We start from the raw sequence: 17,717 nt of genomic DNA on the forward strand, positions 1-17,717 counted from the left end.
ACTGATCGTGAGCAGGTTAAGTAAATTATAGAACATCTGTATAATGTACACCCTAGACTTAAGAAAGAGTGAGGAGATTCTATATTCCTGACATGAAATCATCTTCATAGTATGATGTTGTGTAAAAAACCAGGTTTCAGAACATCACATAGAGTTTGATTTCATTTATGTGCAATTAAGTTAATTGGTACATTTCCTAGAAAAGACATTTACCAAAATTTTAATTGTGGTTATCTCTGGGTGGTGGAATTTCAGGTTCTTTTTGTTACCTTTATTGAGGGCTCATTATGGGTCAGGCATTCTTTTTAAGCATTTTACATGGATTCAATTCAGTTAATAACCTGTATTATTTGCATTTTTTTTTAAAGCAAAGGCATGTGTCATCCCCCCCCCCCAAACTACAAAGTAGTTTTTAAAAATAGTCCTTCTGTTCTCCTACATGAGAGGGATCCCTTGTTTCCTAAAGCCCCACAATTCTTGGAACAACTGAGAGTCTGAAACTGCTGTATGCAGATCCCACCAAGCGTTATTATTGGGAATCTCTCCATTTTGCAAAAAAAATTGACTTTCTCTCATTGCTGTTGGAGTGTTTTGCTGGTTTGTTTTCATGGCCCCTCTCTTGTTTATTATGGATTGAGTGAGTAACATGTTCCCTTTTACCCTCCTTCTTACTTCTAACCCTCTCCCACAGTCAGCCCTTCTGATGTACTTAATTTTACATCATTTTCTTTCTGGGTGTCCTTCTAAAATATGCATTGTTTAGGATTGCTTGGGTGGCTCAGTTGATTAAGCAACAGTCTTCAGCACAGGTCATGATCCTGGAGTTCCAGAAATGTCCCGAATCCCACGTCAGGCTCCCCGCTCAGCATGGGGAGTCTGCTTCTCCCTCTGGCCCTTCCCCTTCTCGTGTTCTCTCATTCTCTCTCAAATAAATAAATAAAATCTTTAAAAAATTGATAAAGTAAAATATGCATTGTTTAATATGCTTGCGTTTTTAATTTACCCAAATGCCCAAATGGTCTGGTTTTATTTCTCATTCCTGGGTCCTCCATCCCCCACATCCTTCTTCCCATCCAGCCTCATACTCCATGCTCTCACTGTTTCTGCCGTGGCTGCCTCAGGGATTCCGGAGCTGCAAGTGTCCTTCATCAACTCTCCATCAACCACGCACCCCCAATCCTGTGGCTGGCCCCAGCACTTAGGCTTCACCTAACAGTCAACCCTGGTTTGTTTTGTTTTGTTTTGTCTTTTCATGCATGGCCCTCTCCACTGAGAAACCTGGTACAATTTCACTCATTTGCCAACCTGGAGGGAACTGCAAATCTAGCAATGAGCATCCAGTCCATAGCATTCAAGACATCTGGACAAGGCACTATCTCCCAGCTCTCCTACCTCCAAGTTACCCCCCTACCCTCCTAAGTCACTTTCTCTTCTCCACTGGGTTGAAACAGCCTTGCTTTCTAATTTGTGCTAATGCTTACATCTGGAGGCCTGATCATCAGCCCGAAGACTCCTTTAGGTCTCTTCCAGAAGCCCTAACATGTCCTGTGCCATGTCCCTGCCTGAGAGTTCAATATTTGCAAAAATAAGAATGTAGGGGCACCTGCGTGGCTCAGTGAGTTAAAGCCTCTGCCTTCGGCTCGGGTCATGATCCCAGTGTCCTGGGATCAAGCCCCACGTCGGGCTCTCTGCTCAGCAGGGAGCCTGCTTCCTCTTCTCTCTCTGCCTGCCTCTCTTGCCTACTCTCTCTGCCTGCCTCTCTGCCTACTCTCTCTGTGTCAAATAAATAAAATCTTTTTTTAAGTGTTTTTTTTTAAGATTTTTTTTATTTATTTGACAGATAAAGATCACAAGTAGGCAGAGAGCAGGCCAGAGGGAGAGAGAGGGGGAAGCAGGCTCCCTGCTGAGCAGAGAGCCCGATGTGGGGTTTAATCCCAGGACCCTGGGATCATGACCTGAGCTGAAGGCAGAGGCTTTAACCCACTGAGCACCCCAAATAAATAAAATCTTTAAAAAAAAAAAAGTATGTGATGAGTCCCCACTGTGGCCTTTCTATAATTTCTGCCTTCTACTCATCCCTTTAGCTGTCTTTAACTTTAGTCGGATTTATTCTGCAGAAAAATGCTAGGGGTGGGGGACGGTCAGAGGAGGATTTATCCCAAAGTTAATGAAGCTTGAGTTTCAAGGCCCCTACCTTGTAAAGGCCCTAGAAGCAGTCCTAATAATGTGTTCACATGGGGCATGTGTTTTGATAAATTTGCAGAATTTTTTTTTTTAATTGTAGAATTAAGGTATTTTAACCATAATCAGTTAAGACCTCTGTCTTTGCTCTCTGGTTTTCCTTTCTTCACAATCTCTCTCCTGTCAGAGAGCTTCGGAGAGGGGCCTTGGACATTATGGGATCTAGCTAAAGGAAACATTGGGTTGGGGATACACATAATAAGGTTTGATGGATGTATTCAAACATTTCTTAAGCCCGTTGTGTCTCCTTCTTACAGTATTTATATCCTAAAATTGCATTTTTTTTTTAGATTTTATTTATTTATTTCAGAGAGAGAGAAAAAGAGAGAGAGAGAATGAGTGCAAGCACGAGCAGAGGGAGAGGCAGAGGGAGGAGCAAACTCCCTGCTGACCACGGAGCCCAAACTGAGGCTCCTCCTGGGACCCTGGGATCATGACCTGAGCTGAAGGCAGACACTTAACCAACTAAGCCACCCAGGTATCCCAAAATCATATTCTTTTTTTAAAGAGGGGTTCTAAAATTATAATGCTTTCTTCCACTTCCCAGAGCTGAGTCTTCCCACACAGTAAAGCCCAGTGTAATACACTTCAGAGCTCATGTACCCCTGAGGGTGACCTTGGTTGTTGACGATGGTTTTGTCCTGATCTTAGTTTTGAAACATTCCTGTTGTAGGTAGACCCCTGATTTCCACTTAAAAAGTGCAGCCCTTGGCTCATAGCATGGCCTCCAACACACATATCTTTTTTTTTTTCCCAAAGATTTTATTTATTTATCAGAGAGAGAGGGGGGCAGAGAGAGCGAGCACAGGCAGACAGAATGACAGGCAGAGGCAGAGGGAGAAGCAGGCTCCCCGCTGAGCAAGGAGCCCGATGCGGACTTGATCCCAGGATGCTGGGATCATGACCTGAGCCGAAGGCAGCTGCTTAACCAACTGAGCCACCCAGGCGTCCCAACACACATATCTTTTTTTGGTTTTCCTTGTGGGGCCTCTCCCCATCATCGCCCTACACACACACACACACACACACACACGCACACACGCGCACACACGCACACACGCACACACACGCACTTTTATATCTGCCGCATTTGAAGCTCCTATTTAAGCATCACAAGCTGGAGCGCAGAATGGCAGTGAGCCAGTTTTAAAAACTGAGCTAAAATGTACAAGGCAAACACTTTCAAAAATGCCTACAGCTGCCAGTCTTAACCTTAGCAGGCAAGTGTAGGAAATAGGCTTACGCGGCAGGCACTCTGTCTAGGTCTTTGGAATCGAGGCTGTTTAATGAGGTAAAAATATTTCCACCTCTTCACCTAACAAAACGGTAAAAGGATGAAACTCTTAAATTAGAAAAGTTCCTCAAACTAACATCTCAGCAAAATTTTTGGCACACAGAAGTGCTCAAGAACTATTAAGTTAACGAAATCTCATTTTTAGAGGAAAGCACCTCCATTACGGCAAATGGACTCCATTTCCACTTAAAATGTCTTGGAAGAAAGGCTTTTCCATTGGCCTATATTCAAGATCAAGTTTTTTTGGTGTGTTTTCTCCCCCCTCCTCCTTTTTTTTTTTAAGGGGAGAGAACTGTTTTTATCTCCTTTTCTCCCTCTACAATGCCTTTCCAGAAATGTTAACCCTACCTATAGTTTTAAAAAATGTTAACCTTCATTTCTCGGGCAGTAATCCATTTGTGTGTTGATTGAACAAATATTTATTGAGTACCTACAATATTTCAGGCCTTATTCCAAGTACTTTTATTTTATTTTTTTTTTAAGATTTTATTGATTTGACAGAGAGAGACACAGCGTGAGAGGGAATACAAGCAGAGGGAGTGGGAGAGGGAGAATCAGGCTTTCTGCAAAGCAGGGAGCCCAGGGCAGGGCTCGATCCCAGGACCCTGGGATCATGACCTGAGCCAAAGGCAACCGCTTAACAACTGAGCCACCCAGATGCCCCTAGGTACTTCTTTCACTAGGGGAATTTTCCTATGTTATTAAATCTCTTTGCAAACGTGATTTAATATCGTAACATTTTATAATAAGCAGAGCCCAGAGTTAATTTAGCCACTCTCTTTTTATTAAACATTTAGATCATCCCTAATGTCTCCCTATTATAAGTAATACAGTATTGATCTTCTTTGTAATAGATACCTGTCCATATCTATGATTAATTCTTTAGGACAGATATCTACAAGTGGAATTACTAGATCAAAGGGTATGGACACTTAAGTTTCTTGATAAATACTTTTGGCAGGCTTTCCAAAGCATATTATCACCTCTGATTTTCCCAGTTCCTCTTCAACTGAGGAATCACCCACCACTATTTAAAGACAAGAGAGCATAATCCATTCCTTCTATAGAGGTTTGTTGATTCTTAAAATAATTTTACTTCCAGATGGCAATAAAAGTAATCAGGCTGTTTTCTTGAACACCTCTAGTCCTTTCTATACCACACTCATTTTTTTTTAAGATTTTTTTTTTCCAATTTATCTAACACAGAGAGAAGGATCACAAGTAGGCAGAGAGACAAGCAGAGAGGGGGGGGGAAGCAGGCTCCCTACTGAGCAGAGAGCCTGATGCGGGACTCGATCCCAGGACCCTGAGATCATGACCTGAGCCAAAGGCAGAGGCTTAACCCACTGAGCCACCCAAGCACCCCCACACTCATTTTTTAAGGATCACATTTCCACATCCTTTTTGCAAAGGAAAAAACACTTAAAGAATAGAGAGTAGCCATATACTCGTCTGTTCAGACAAGAGATCGATCTGGAGAGGAAATCATCCATGAGAAATACAGAATCATGCAAAGGTATGTAAAAATATAGTAATCATCTTCATTATTGTTCATATTGGGGTTTGCGAGTGGAGGGACAATGTGTAGCTAAACACATCCCTGGATAGCTTTGCTCACAATAACAGAACAGTGGGGTTAATGAGCCGTCCTAGCTCATCAGCATCTCTGCTCTGGTAAATCAAATGATAAAAATACCTCACAGAGGTTCTTTTCAATGTAGAAGTAAATTTCATTGCATAGCACTTGGTCCTTTAGTATTTTCTGGAATAAGTTCATTCCCTCTCAAGAAAAATTTCTGCTTTCCAAGAGAACCAGTGCCACCCTGAGTATGTCCCCAGTACATGATGCTCAAGAAGATACACTAGGGGGTTAAAACAGAACCAGGAGCAAGTCCCCTTTGGTCTAGTTTGAGGGAGAATATCTGCTAACTGCATTGCCTTGTTGTCTTATTTGTATCAGAAGCCCCTCTGAGCAGGGGCTTTTGTTTTTAAAATGTTCTGCTTAGGACAAGAGGTATGAAGATTGAAATTCAAGCTTTTCTCTTTCCTGGAAGCCAGGCCACCTAAAGGGAACTGACTGCTTGGGATTTTCCCCCCGACTCAGTCCAGGTTGTAGCAACCCCCCCCACGAAGGCAGACTTTCTTCTCCGGCTGACCAAAAGGCGTTTTACCAAAGAGGAGAACAGAATCTGTGGTGGGTGAAGAATGACCACCATTCGTTCACCCATCAACGAGGTACTGAATGTTCAGTACATGCTAGAAACTAGGCTGGGGGGACACTGTGCGAGTAAAATGGGCAGATAACCTGCCCTCGTGGAGCTTGCTCCTGAGTGAGGAGAAACACTAAACAAATGATCATGCCCATAAATATAAAACCATAGTCTTGGTAAGTGCCAGGGCATCAAGAACACAGACCATGAATGCGTACGATACGGTATGAGCTTAATGGGGATGGCGGGCAGTTGTGGGACGGACTGTGTTTCTGTCAGAGGGAAAAGCATGAACAGAGGGACTTAAGTTCAGAGAGTGAGGAGAAGGGGGAGTGTGCAGACTCCAGAGATATGATCAGGGCCATGCAGGGGATTCGGTCTTCATCCTAAATGGGTCTTTAGATTGTCGAAGCCCATATTTCTTGACAATTCCACTCTTAAGTATTTACCCAAGAGAAATGAAAACTTACGACCTCGAAAGACCTGGATATTTATAGCAGCCTTAAAACATCTAAAACTGGAAACAATCCCAACGTCCATCAACAAAAGACTGGATAAAGAGATTGTGGCTATATTCATACTTAATATAAAGGAATGAACACAACACCGTGGAACACTCTCAAGAAATTTCCAGTGAGGGGGTGCCTGAGCAGCTCAGCCAGTTAAGCATTGGCTTTCACCTCAGATCATGATCCCAGGGTCCTGGAATTGAGTCCCTGAGTTGGGCTCCCTACTCAACGGGGACCCTGCTTCTCTCTCTCTCCCCTGCTCATGCTCTCTCTCTCAAATAAATAAATAAATAAAATCTTAAAAAAAAAAAATCTTCATAAGTAAAAATAGGCACAAAAAAGTCCACACTCTGTGATTATATTTGTATCAAATCCAAAGGCCAAGCAAAACTAATCCATGGTGATAAAAATCAAAAAGTGGTTGCGTCTGGGAGTGAAGGATGGGGAGGGGCCAATGACTAGTAAAAGGGAGCAAGGGAACTTTCTGAAGTAAAAAGATATGAAAAAGAAATGTTTTGTATCTTGTTTGGGGTGGTGACTTCCCAGGCACATTCAATTACCAAAACTCCTCACACTGTACTAAACATCTGTGCATTGTGTTATTTGTATAACATATATCAAAGTTGGGTGTTTGGGGTTTTTTTAAGTTCAGTACATACTATAAAGTGTTTAAAGCACAGCAATATCATGGGATTTGTCATGTGACAAGAGTCCCCTGGCTATGGTCTGGAGAAGGATAAGAAGAGGCGAGTATACTCCTGAATATCAGTGCGTATCAGCCCCTCATCAGCCTTTAAGTACAATTCAGACCTCTGCTTGTTGACATCCCCCAGGAACTGTGCAAAGCAATTGTCAATGGACCACAAATGAAATTCAGCTGGAGGAAAAAAACAAAAAAAAAAAAAGATGGGAAACTGGGCTAAGAGCACTAACGAAACCACAGACAAAGGAAATGGGTCCAACCAGATTTCTATTACGTAGGTTCTTTCAAGACAGGATTAAAGTAATCGTGCTTGTTTTAATTATTTCAAATCTGTTAAAATGCTTTCTTGGGTTATCTTCCCCAAATCTACAATTATTCTTCTGAGATTAGGAAATGGAGCAGGTTGGAACTGGTTGATGCAATAGGCAGGCAAAAATTATCTTTTATCTATAGTTAGAATGAACAGAATTAAGATGAGATAAGAATTAGGTTATGTCTCCACAAGAACATGGGAAATATTAAGCAATGGAAGAGGGTTTGGGGCAGGACTGCATTGTCACATCACGTATGCTAGAATCCTGAGGCACCAATACAAAGACAAAGGGGCACCTGCTTCATGAAGGTTTAAAAGAACGACAAAATCTAATCATTTCAGACTTGGGAAGGATTCTCAGAAAGCATATCAGCCTACACATTTCAGAGAGGAAATGCAGAGGTAAAGGGAACAAAATTACCTGGAAATATTCATTACAAACATTTGATTAGAATGTCACCAAGCATTTCTACATTTATTCCCTCATTAAATCCTCATAAAGTGCTGGCAAACAGCAATTGTTAATTTTTCTTGTCAGAAGAAAAGTTGGGGCTCAAAGCGTGGTGCAGAGAAAGCTCGTTCTCATCAATGCTCAAGCCTCTCCCTTTGCAGGACACGCCACAAGGTCACAGTTCTCAGCTCTCTGGAAGCTGGGCGGGGGGTGGGGGGTGGCTGGCAGAGAACTGAGTTCTGGCCAATGGAATGTGGCAAAAAGCCCCCCCCCCACTTTCTGGGCTGACCAAAACTTGACATACAATCCTCTCTTCCCCAAATTAACTCTTCTCTTGTGTCTGCCATTAGAGCATTAGATGCACAGGATCTAAGTCCCCAGGTCCAGTAGAGGACTTGAAGCCGCAGGGGATGAGGAACCACCATGTGGCAGGAGCCTGCGTTCCCTGAACGACTCTGTGGAGCAGAGATTTTTTTTTTCTCCCAATCGCTGACCCAAGTTCCACTGTAACAGGAGTGAGAAATAAACCTTTGTTGTGTCCAGACACTGAAGTTTTGGTGGTTATTGTACTGGTTAGACTAACTAACAAAGAAATGTTAAGGGACTCATGCAAAATCTAGATATTAATTTAACAAAAGTCTACTGAGCATTTGTTATATGTGCCAGATATTATGACACAATAAGGCCCTGTGTGTACATCGATGAATTAAGACAAATCTGGGCTATGCCCTCATGGGGCTTAAGGTAGTAGCTCACAGTTAGACAGGGCTAGGATGCAAATGAAACCTGCTAACTCTAAATTTCTTCTATTTTCTACTCCACATCTTTCCTCCCAAATAATACGAATCAAAATATATTACATTCTTCAAAGATTGATTTGAGAAATAGAAGATGCATCCCACTATACGAATTATAGGATGAAATAGGAGAAAAACAGATAGAGTTTCTTTTTTAAACTTCTATGTCCTTCAAGACCTGATGAGTCTCAGCCAAGAAAAAATTCCCCTGTACTGGATGGCTCAGTCAGTTAAGCATCTGACTTCAGCTCAGGTCATAATGTCAGCATCCTGCATCCTGGGATGGAGCCCATGATGATGACCTCCATCGTTGTTATCATCATGGGCAGGCTCTGGGCTTAGCATGGAGTCTGGCCCTCCCCCCCCCCTTTCCCCTCCCCCTGCTCATGCTCTCTCTCTCTCCCAAATAGATAAATAAATAAATAAAATCTTTTAAAAAAATTCTCCTGTACAGTAGGAGAGACTGGAAAACTGTTGTGTTCATATATTTAAATTTTCAGTTATTTAAGGATTAACTTAAACCATGTATTTCAACTTACATTGTTGAAAATGGCATGAGTCCATTCCCCTGTATTACTAAACAGTAGGTGCTTTTAACTCCTCCAGATCTAAAATTCTATGAGCCTATGACTCTTCATTTTTTAAAATTTTTTATTTAAATTCAATTAACATATAGTTTTACTAGTTTCAGAGGTAGCATTTAGTGATTCATCAGTTGCATACAACACCCCATGCTCATTCCTTCAAGTGCCCTCCTTAATGCCCATCCCCCAATTACCTCATCCCCCCACCCACCTCCCCTCCAGCAATCCTCAGTTTGTTTCCTAGAGTTAAGAGTCTCTTACTGTTTGCCTCCTCCTCTATTTTCAACTAATTTTATTTTTCCTTCCCTTCCCCTATGTTAATGTTTTGTTTCCTAAATTCCACATATGAGTGAAATCATATGGTATTTTTCCTGCTTCTGCCTGACTTATTTCACTGAGCATAATAACCTAAGTTCCATCCATGGAGCCTATGACTCTGTGATAACTGTGGCTTCCCTGTACCTCGTGATCACTACTCAGAACTTTTCTCACTATAATGCATTGTTACAGGGCTGGGCTATATCTCTCAGACTCAGGATATCCCAAGAAATTGATTGGATTTTTTTTTTTTTTTTTTTAGAACACTCAGAGCCTAGTTTCTTACGCTTTTCTAGATGATTAATTTTGGCAAGTATGTAGGACAAGCTGACACAGCCAATAGTCCGAGTTTTCATTTGTCTCTCAGATATTGCTCTAAAAAATTCAGATATATATGTACTTATCTAATTTTTCCTCTTATTCAAGTGAATTTCACATGACCATTATTACATTGGTTAAGATCCTTTTGTTTATAAGTAACAGAAAGACTCATTCAGATGGGTTTGAGCAAAAAGTTGATTTTTGATTTAAATAATTAGGCCTGGGTTTCTCTTTCTCCATCTTTTGACTCCATGTCTTTTAGGTTGAATCCATTCTCATATAATCCCTTCATGTTCATGAGATGGCTGCAGAAATACCAACCTCATAGACCCTTAAGTTCATATCCTAAGGAGAGGAAAAACATATCTACTGTGGCATTCATAGAAATCCTGCAATGTCCTCAGGCTGCACTGGTTTAGGTCATGCAGCTACCTCAGGAACACACGTGCAGGCTGCCTTAGGCCTGAGTCATGGCTCCACTCTTGAAATGCGGAATGCATTGAGACCTCACAGACTCAGAATGGGGAAAAGGTAAATCCCCAGAAGAAAACTACGGGCTAATTCTATTGAGGCAGGCAATGAAAAACCATAGAACACAATGACTTAACACTGCATTGAATACATTAATGATTATAAGCATTGAACCAAAATCAGATTCCTTTTTTTTGTTGTTAATATTTTATTTATTCATTGGACAGACAGAGATCACAAGTAGGCAGAGAAGCAGGCAGAGAGAGGAGGAAGCAGGCTCCCTGCTGAGCAGAGTGCTCAATGTGGGGCTCAATCCCAGGACCCTGGGACCATGACCTGAGCCGAAGGCAGAGGCCTTAAGCCACTGAGCCACCCAGGTGCCCCAATCAGATTCCTTTTAAAGAACAAAGCCATTAACCAACTTGTATAGCTGTCTTTAAACTCAGCAAATGTCTGGGTAAGGCAGAGGCCTTAAGCTACTGAGCCACCCAGGTGCCCCAATCAGAGTCCTTTTAAAGAACAAAGCTATTAACCAACTTGTATAGCTGTCCTTAAACTCAGCAAATGTCTGGGTAACACAAATATTAAGGGTTCTACTACCCTTAAGGACTACAAAAGCTGAAAGAGTAGACACTAAAATCTGTCAAAATGACTGTTAGAGAAAGTGTAGGCTTGAGCAAGCACTTGGTAGATTATTTGTAACTAAAGGGGAGAAAGTTAAGAAAGTATACCTATTTTATCCTACAAACCATTTATTTGTTTCTTTAGGAATGGATGATTTAATAAATAAACAAGATAATATACACTCAGAGCAATAATGTGATGGAGAAAGTAAGGAAGGGAAATACAATTTAAACTCAGATTGTTAATATGAAAAAGATTCTTGGGAGATTACCTGGGATAGATGTTCTGATATTAGGCATAAGTAGGAAAAAAATCATTTTGGACAACTGCTGTTTTTTAAAAAATTTATTTGACAGACAGAGATCACAAGTAGGCAGAGAGGCAGGCAGAGAGAGAGGAGGAAGCAGGCTCCCCGCTGAGCAGAGAGTCTGATGCGGGGCTCGATTCCAGGACCCTGGGATCATGACCTGAGCTGAAGGCAGAGGCTTTAACCCACTGAGCCACCCAGGCGCCCCAAATGCTGTTTTTATTAGTAAAAACAAAACAGCCATTTGTGGTCACTTTGTTTCCTACCATTTGGGTTCAATACTTGAAATGTTTATCAAAATGAAGTTAACTTCACTTTAAAGGATTTAAAGGATAAAGGGTTAAAGACCCAAATGTGAGACCTGAAACCATAAAACTCCCAGAAGAAAATGTAGGCAACAATTTCTTTGACATCAGCCATAGAAACATTTTTCTAGATTTGTCTCCTCAGACAAGGGAAACAAAAGCAAAAATAAATCACTGGGACTATACCACAGAACAAAAGGCTTTTGCGCAACAAAGGAAACCATCAACAAAACAAAAAGGCAACCTACTGAATGAGAGAAAATATTTGCAAATGGTATATCCAATATTGGGTTAATACTGAAAATATATAAAGAACTTATACAACTCAACACCAAAAAAACAAATGGTCCAATTTAAAAAATGGGCTGAGGACCTGAACAGACATTTTCCCAAAGACATATGGTTAGGGTTAGGGTTAGGGTTAGGGTTAGGGTTATGGCCAACAGATGCATGAAAAGATGCTTAACATCACTCATCACCAGGGAAATGCAAATCAAAACCACAATGAGATATCACCTCATACCTGTCAGAATGACTAAAATAAAAAACACAAGAAATAAAAATGTTGATAAGGATATAGAGAAAAAGGAACCCTTATGCACTTTGATGAGAATGCAAACTGGTGCAGCCACTGTAGAAAACAGTATGGATGATCCTCAAAAAGCTAAAAATAGAACTACCCTATGATCCAGCAATTCTACTACTGGGTATTTACTCAAAGAAAGAAAAACTCTAATTTGAAAAGATACATGCATCCCTACGTTTATTGCAGCATATTTATAATAGCCAAGATATGGAAGCAACCTAAGTATCCATTGATAGATGAAAGGATAAAGCTGTGAGTTTTACACATATTATACTTATATATGTTTATATGATATATAGACTTATATGAGTTTATATATATATATGTATATATATATATGTATGTATGTATAAAATGGAATATTACTTAGCCATAAAAAATTAAAAAGCCATAAAAAAGAATGAGCTCTAGGGCACCTGGGTGGCTCGGTCATTAAGTATCTGTCTTTAGCTCAGGTCATGATCTCGGGGTCCTGGGATGGAGCCCCACAGCAGGCTCTCTGCTCAGCAGGGAGCCTGCTTCCTCCTCTCTCTCTGCCTGCCTCTCTGCCTACTTGTGATCTCTCTCTCGCTGTCGAATAAATAAATAAAATCTTAAACAAACAAACAAACAAACAAACAAAGAACAAAGTGGTGGATGCCAGAGGGGAGATGGGTAGGAAGAGGAGTGAAATGGATAAAGGAGATCAAAAGAACACTTATCTTGATGAGCACTAAGAAATGGATAGAATCGTTGAATCGCTATATTGGACATGTCAAGTGAATGTTAATATATTTTAAAAAGGGGGAAATGAAGTTAACCTTTGATAATATAAATGAGGTAATAAGCTTTTGACAATACAAATTCAAACAAGATTTATTTGAAGTCATTGTATGAGTGAGGTCTCTCTCCTTTGGTGAAAAGGGTCTGAAACCCAAGTCAAAACTATTTTAGGCAAAAAGGAATCTGTGTTAGAAAGCTCATTGGTTCTGAGATGGCAAGAGCACACCTGGGCCTTGCAGACAAGGGATCAGAGATTCAAATGCCACCTGGAGTCATCTTTCATCTCCCATCTCTGTTTCTCCTATACTGACTTCTTCCTAGGAATTATGCCACAAACATATCGGTTCCCCACCTCTCTGTCTTAGAAAGGGAGTAAGCCTCTTCCCCAGGATCAGTTTTTCAAATCCCAAGGAAGGACCCTCCCTGGCCTGGTTTAGGTCATCTGCTCACTGAAGACCAAAACACAGTATTTTGATCAGCCTTACTTGATGTGGTTACTCATCTTTAGTCCAATAAACTTTAGCAAGGAGTTGGAATTCCCTATAGATGTTTGTGAGAGGAAAATGGACATTTTCTAGAAGAAAAGGGGTTGGAGTACTTGGTTGACAAAATCAGAGATGTTTACACCAGAAACCCCATTCTTTTCTTGATGATAAAGACTATTAAAGTCAATAAACATGGAGCGCCTGGGTGGCTCAGTGGGTTAAAGCCTCTGCCTTCGGCTCAGGTCATGATCCCAGGGTCTGGGATCGAGCCCCGCATCGGGCTCTCTGATCAGTGGGGAGCTTGCTTCCTCCTCTCTCTCTACCTGCTCCTCTGCCTACTTGTGATCTCTGTCTGTCAAATAAATAAATAAAATCTTAAACAAAAATATTAAAGTCAATAAACATAATTATCATTTTAATAAGTAGAGACTTAACAATTCCAACACGAGAGCCCACATGCCAGGATAAAATGCTTGACACAGGAGATAACCCAAATATTTCACAAGTGGCTTCAGTTTTTGCTTTGGTGCCCAGCCTTTGCAGATGGCCTCACTTAATACTTCCTGAAAGGGAGAGCTTCACCCAGATTCCTAAAATGAATCCTAACCTTTGGAGTTCTATATGCCACTCTGGGACTCAAGGTCTAATCATCCTTATCTTGCTTCTGACCTCAAGCTTCAGGTCTGATAATGAGACCTCTCCTTTACTTATCTTTACTTAAGCCAAGTTTCCCCCTGCTCTCTGACCTTCCATTCCCTCATGTGATCACCATGTGGCCATAGGCCTTCACAGGCAAGCTTCTTAGAAGGAATAGTACCCCAGATCATGGTTCCTAAATATCTTTTCCACTCAAAGGAAACAGGAGTCCTTAGACAAAGGGCTGATGCTAGGGCTAGGGCAAGGAAGAATAAGAGGAGGCTGAATATCCTATTGTGTGAGAAAGTAAAGAGGTACTCGAAAATGATGGGGAATGTCAAAGGCTTGAACAGCTCCTTACTTCACTTGACTTCTTAGCGGCATACAAAACTCCTAATCTCATCCTCCTCTTTGAAACCTTTTCCTTCTCTAACTTCTGGTCTTTTTCTACTTCCGATTCTCTTCTTTTCTCAATGGCAGCTTCTTCAAAGAGTCTTTTCTGGGTATCTCACTTTCCACTCACCTCATAAATCTAGGTGTTCCTTGGGATTCTGTCCTCAGCCCTTTTCTCTTCTCATTTTATTCCCTCCCTGGTGATCTTAGCTAACCCCACAGCTTTAATTATTACATAAATAATGGCTCTCAAATATGTATTTCTGAGTCTCCTTATGAGAGGTAGAGATGAGAGGTAAATGCACAGCACAGACATCTCTCTTAAGCCATAGAGCCATATAGACAACCAAAAGCCTCCTCGATATCTACACAAAGTTCAAACCATGATTATGTCAAAGATAACCTGTTAAAAAGTGAAGACATTACCTTTCTCTCATCTAGTATTCCTTATTTCTGTTATTGGTACTACCAACACCTGATTGTCCAAGCAAGAAACTCGGATTATTCTTTTTTTTTTTTCTTGAAAGATTTTATTTATTTATTTGGCAGACAGAGATCACGAATAGGCAGAGAGGCAGGTGGAGAGAGAGGAGGAAGCAGGCTCCCCGCTGAGCAGGGAGCCCAACCCCGGGCTCAATCCCAGGACCCTGGGACCATGAGCTGAAAGTAGAGGCTTTAACCCACTGAGTTATCCAGGCACCCCAAACTTGGATTATTCTTAATATCTTTTAGCCAGATACAACCAGGAACACATCTCTAGTTGAAGGAGGTGAGTTTATGACTCACTTAAGGAAGAACACCCAGCATAGGGAACCATGGAACTCAGTACAAGAGCATTATAAAGAAACCATTACAGGGCTTGCTATTTGTGTGAGCACTTTGAGAGGGTCCAAGGAAGCAGAGACCTATTCTAGATTGGATGCTGTCATACAAAGAGGGGGAATTCTATGACTGAGATCACAATACATCTTACATAGAGAATGGACAGTCCAGCGCAAAGGTAATGCTAATAATTAGTAAGAAGTAGCTGTCACTCATTTCAGCTGAAAGAAGGGGGTGTTTGCAATTTGGTGGGTGGCCCAGTGACTGCTTTCATCTGTGCTTAGACAAAATTAGGGAATAAACCTGTTTCGTCTCATGTTATTATGGCCTCAGAATAATCTCATCTGATGGTGCTCTGCGAGGTTCTTACGCCCAGCAGGAAATAATATGGCCTACCTGTAAACGCCAGGCTGGCTTCTGAATGTCAGGAGTTGCCATCTCCCCCTTCCTCATTCCCATATATTATTATGGAAATTATTCCCATGTAAATTAGTTACTGGGTCTTAGTAACTTTCTCACGTATCTCTGGGCTTTGCCCTCTTCTCTCCATCTTCTTTGCTTCCTCTCTAACCCAGGTCATTGTCATTTGTCATCTGAATGACTACATCAGTCACCGAACAGTTCATCCAACATGTCATCTCCCTCCTGTTCCAGTCCATCAGCTCCCCTCCACCCTTTGCCCACAATGATGTGGGTAAACACAGCATCCCTACTTAAAATCTCCTTTGTTTACATTACCAGCCCTGTTGCTAATATTTAAATGGTAAAATTAAAAATCAGTAAGCGTAGCAAGGAAAATTAATTTTTTTCTTTTCTCCCTAAAAGGAATCAAAAAACGTAGATGAGGAATCAACTGAATATGGAGACTGTTTTGATATTCTGATTCTGTCTTAAGAAATTATGACTCAAGGTGAATCAATAAAATGACAGGATTGCTAAAAAACTTACTGTACTGGCACCATTAGTGTAAGTGTATTTATTGTCCAGAACAAGAAATTTATGTGCAGTTCAGTCCTGGGTAATACATTTTAAGAAAGACATTATTAAAAGAGTATGTCCAGAAGAGGACAACCAGGACAAGGAGGTTCTGGAAACAATATCATATGAATAATCAGAACAAGTGAGGCTTACAGAAAAATAAGGAGGGATAATGACGAGTGTTTGCAAATATCCAAAGAGCTGTCACATGCAGAAGGGAGTAAATTTATTTTGTACAGTTCTAGGCGTAGGATCAAGTTTGAAGACTACAAATCATAGGAAGATTGATTTCCGTTCAATCTAAGAAAACATTTACTAATAATCAGAATAATGAGTTGGCATCCTGGAAAGGGAATGATCTCCTAGTTACTAGAAGAGTTCAATTCAAAGCTGAATAATGGTCTGGAAAGTATACTGTGAAACAGGAGTTGTTAAATCTTCTGTTGAAGGGGATGGTTCTTTAATCTGTTGTGGTCTGATACTTTTATAAACTAATAAAAAAAACCCTAAGTTACTAAAAATGAAAAGAAAAAAATTAAAAGTAGGGGCTTAAATATTTTACTATCTGATTCAATGAACATATTTCAGCAATTAGAACAAAAAACTGCTCACTGTAAATGCACACTTAAGATTAGAGGATTTCTCGAACTCTTAACATTTTGTTGTTCTTCAATTGTAACATAAGAAAATTATGAGTGAAATAGTAATTCTCTAGATTAGGCCATTACATACATACTTTGAATAAATACTATATGTATGAATATTTTAAAGTTTTTAATATGCCAGATTAGTTAGTTTCTTTCTTACTAAAATATCTAATCCAGGTTGGATTGACAATACTACTTTCAGGGAATGATGTATATCAAAACTGCTTCTTCTGTGTTGCCTTAATATCATGAAAGAACTGTATTTACAAAGGGATGATGAGGAAAATGGAAAAAAGAGGTTTTAAAATAATTTCCACATGCTCAGACTACTCATTATTAACTTTGTCCAAAATGAAACAAGTGATGCTGTATTTTCAAAATTCATTGTCAATTCACTAGTTGCCAGTTAGAACAATGTATCCGTCCCATAGATAAGACAATCTAAACCCAAAACAAATCAGTAATGGAATGGAATGGAATGATCACAGTATTTGCTATTTCTCCCTTCAAAAAGTAGAGTCTATTTCCCCAATCCCTGAACTTGGGATGGATTTGTGGAAGTGATGCTGTGCCAGTTTGCAGCCTAGGCCTTAAGAGACCTTGCAGTTTCCAGTCCCATACCCCTGAAACCCTGAAGCGATGTGAACAAGTCAGGCCTGACTTGCTGGATATTGAGAAACACAAAGTTCCCATTATGGCTCCAGCTGACAGTCACCAATCACTGGACGTATGGGTAACACCAGCTAAGACCAGCCAGCCTCATCAACCCAATTAAGACCTCAGATGCATTGGCCAATCCAGTCAGGATCAGATGAGCCTAACCTAGACAAAAAAGATTTACCCAGAACTGTAAATAAATACAGGGTTGGTTTTTTTTCAGCTAATAAGTATTTGGAGTGACTTGTAACTTAGCAAATAGGAAACTGATATTCAAAGCTTCATCCAAAATTCTCCTAAGAG

At 40.5% G+C, this 17,717-nt stretch overlaps 1 protein-coding gene across 1 annotated transcript in view; it reads right to left on the minus strand.

Moving 5' to 3' along the window:
* The window catches only part of SOCS2 (suppressor of cytokine signaling 2), a 43,209-nt gene extending 28,749 nt beyond the window's left edge, over positions 1–14,460 (minus strand). The window contains exon 1 of the mRNA XM_045084845.1: positions 14,441–14,460. The gene's annotated coding sequence lies outside the window, so the exon portion shown is untranslated. The remainder of the gene's footprint in view (positions 1–14,440) is intronic.
* Between the last annotated feature and the right edge of the window lie 3,257 nt (positions 14,461–17,717).

Source organism: Mustela putorius, unplaced genomic scaffold (assembly GCF_011764305.1).
Source record: "Mustela putorius furo isolate JIRA1106 unplaced genomic scaffold, ASM1176430v1.1 tig00000788_pilon_pilon_pilon, whole genome shotgun sequence".
Lineage (NCBI taxonomy): Eukaryota > Metazoa > Chordata > Mammalia > Carnivora > Mustelidae > Mustela > Mustela putorius.